Source organism: Poeciliopsis prolifica, unplaced genomic scaffold (assembly GCF_027474105.1).
Source record: "Poeciliopsis prolifica strain line A6 unplaced genomic scaffold, Auburn_PproV2 SCAFFOLD032, whole genome shotgun sequence".
Taxonomy (NCBI): Eukaryota; Metazoa; Chordata; class Actinopteri; order Cyprinodontiformes; family Poeciliidae; genus Poeciliopsis; species Poeciliopsis prolifica.
This window is the reverse complement of record NW_026562407.1, coordinates 538294-541584: the sequence shown is the minus strand read 5'-3', so window position 1 is coordinate 541584 and position 3291 is coordinate 538294. Positions and strand designations below refer to the sequence as shown.

The window sequence follows — 3291 nt, the reverse complement described above, 5'->3', positions numbered from 1 at the left end:
GGGCCAGGCGTTATTGATTCTATGACGGAGGCTGCGGGCCGGATGAAAATTGACCACGGGCCGCATTTGGCCCCCGGGCCGGACTTTAGACATGTCTGCCTTAAGATCATCATACTAGTAAATAATTTAACAAGTTAATCACATTTGAGTTAAATAGAAGCACACCTGTACTTTACAGCAGACTGTAAATTTCCAGCTTTATTTTTCTTATATAAAAGCTATAAACTTTATGAACCAAGATATCAGAAAGAACTGTGAACCTCTACACCCATTTTTTATTGTTTTCCAGAAGCTTGAAGGTCCAATGTTCACTTGTACGCAAACCCATTGGAATGCAGAGCCAGCACACCTTCCAGGAAGAGGACAGACCTTTTTTACCTCAGAGATTAAAGTATTTTTGTGCAAAATAAATAAAATCACTAGACCTTGTGACAATATTGGTTGAATAATCAGTTTTATTAATCAGATTGCAAAGAAATTCACATAATCTGTTTTATAATAGAAAGTTAGAGAACTGAATCAATAAACAAAATAAATGTGTCTAAACAAGATTCTCAAAAAGTGTGCCTTGTGTTCTTCAGTTCAGTTTCAGTGTTTCCTGATACTGCTTGCACAGTTTGCCATAGTCATCACCTTTGGTCATGTGCTCTAAAACGTGGCGAACTTTGCTCCCTAAGGAATAGTAATATCGTTTCAATTCCTCCAACTCGAGCTCCAACTGGTCATGTTCCTCTTCAGCTTCTCTCAGCAGTTTCTCATACTCTGCCTTAACAGCTTTTATTTTCTCCTCCAGTTTGTTCTCATAGTACTGTTTGATTTTTAATTCTCTGTCATCCAACATCTTCATGGTTTCTTCATAGGTGTCATTTGAGTAGAACTGTCCTCCATTGTCATCTACCATCTTCTGGATCTTCTGCAGCAGAGTCAGAACTTGTCGACGATCACTAACTTGGAGGTTGTTGAACAAATGGTATCTGTTCCCAGCTTTCTTTAAGATTTCTTCAATTCAGGTCCAGCATTCTTTAACTTCTGATCAAGTCTGACTGAACCTCATCTCCATGGGTGAAGAGGATCAGGGTGTACTTCCAGGCCTCCTCTCCAAAGATTTTCTCCACCTTCATCACAGCCTCTCTTTCCTCTGCTGTGAAACGTCCAAATCTGATAACCAGTAGAATGGCATGTGGGCCTGGTGCCGTCATGTTGATGCATTTTGAGATTTCTCTCTTCACTATTTCCTCAGACTGTTTGGTGTCAAAGAGACCAGGAGTGTCGACAACAGAAACCATCCTGCTGAGACCATTTCTCGTTGTTGGAGCATTCAGCGGTCTCTGTAGATGGAAAATACAAATTTATAGGCAAAATTAACAATATGGAAGTGAATGACATGCAATTAAACTATTGTCCAGGTTCTATATTTCATTGTTACCTGAGGAGTGGTTGGTTGGTGCTCTGAAGGCTTCTCTTCCTAATATGGTGTTACACTGGAGCTCTTTCCTGCACCGTTTTTCCAACAAGAACTAGTCTGAAGTCTGGAGCATCTGAAACTGAACCAACAAAGAATGAAAAGTATTGAAAAGTAAAGAATTGAAAAGTATGGTATGTATTTCTATTCATCTCTTCCTCCGTACTTTATAGAACTTCAACGATTCTCATTTAAATTTAGGTCTGGATTGTGACAACATCCATTTCAGTCCCAACTCTTTACGAGACATAGATTTTCCTCAAAGTATGTATGATAGTTTTCTCCTTCATACAGTTTTCAATATAGGCAAAAAAGTTAAATTTTATATTATGCCTCCAGAACACCTTCTTCCACATGTTTGCCTTTTCTTCTCTATGACTTTGAACAAACTGCAAACATTTCTTCTTTTGGCCATCTCTACAGATCCTCTACAGTTAAGGTGAGTCTCTTGGCTGCTTCTCTCCATCCTGTCAGTTTAGGTTGACGACTTGAAATGATAAATCTTGAGGTGTGCTTTAATCTTTCCATTATCTTTCTCCCAATCTGCCTGCCTTATTGTTTGGTCTTCATGACGTTCTTTTTGTTCACTAATGTTTTATGACAAATGAAGTCATCAAACAAGCCTGGATTTACTGAATCTTTCTTGAGTTGTACTTTTCTCCTATTGCCATTTGAGGACAGGTGGAGTACAACCTGGACAAGTTGCTACTCTATCATAGGTCAACAGAAAATTCGTCTCATTTCCTATTCTTGGTTGAAAATATTCTCAAACTGAAATCTGCCAGCGACATTAATAATTTCTTAAGTGTTTATGTAGTTGGCTGAATGTAACTACATAATGGGGGTCATATAATTGAGAAAAGAATTTTCTCTTACCTTGAGAATTGTATTGCAAAGCTACAGGTAAGCAAATATTAGCATGAAAGTGTCAACAACATTTTTCTCCCAATCTGTCAGCCTTGTTGCTTGGTTGAAGGACTGATATGGTCCAGCAGCAAACATGAAAGTCATCCCTGGAAACCAGCCTTTCTTGCACGATTTATTCTTTCAATAACATAAAGAATAAATTAATCCCTCAAATAAAACTTAAGCTCAAGTTATCTGTTCTCACCGACTTTTTATTTTTGTGTTACTGAAAATGTAATTTACATAACTCAGGATTTTCAAAGAATGTATTTTTGTGTCTGCGATGGCAACAGATTCCCTCTCTAGAATCGTAAAGTACATGGTAATTTGGAACAGCATGTAAACAATATTAAATCAGATGCATTAATGGTTTGTGCACAAATAAATATGTATGATGTTGGAATTTAAGAAATATTTCAACATAGTTCAATGAACAGGGAAGACAATTTCAGGTATGTTTCAAGAGACTAAATTGCTGGTGTGTCTGTGTCACAACTTCAACAAAATGCTGTGCACTAAATATTTTGATAAAATAGCTTACATATTTAATTTTTTTCCCACATTGTGAGTCCCCACCATGATTTCAGAAATATATGACACTCTGTTAAAATTGATGACATAACTGAGTAAAATGCAACAACATAACAAAATTACACATTAATACATCTTTTTATTTTTCCCATGTATATAATACATTTTACATTATTTTATCTAATTCCTTAGTTTAATTTTCAATACCAGTATTTAGTTTAGTTTTGTCATTGTGCTGAATATCCTTCAATAAAGACAAAATTCATTCACAGCAACTAAGAAAATAATAATAATATAAAATGTAATTTTAAAGTATTTGAAAAAAAAAACATCAAAACTGAAACTGCAACCACAGCTGAGACCAAACCTGTTGGAGGTTCTTCTTTGCTCAT

The 3291-nt window shown here is 36.2% G+C and overlaps 1 pseudogene; it reads right to left on the bottom strand.

Annotated features, from left to right (window-relative positions):
- Positions 1-577: 577 nt before the first annotated feature.
- Positions 578-3291, bottom strand: LOC129373179 (GTPase IMAP family member 7-like; annotated as a pseudogene).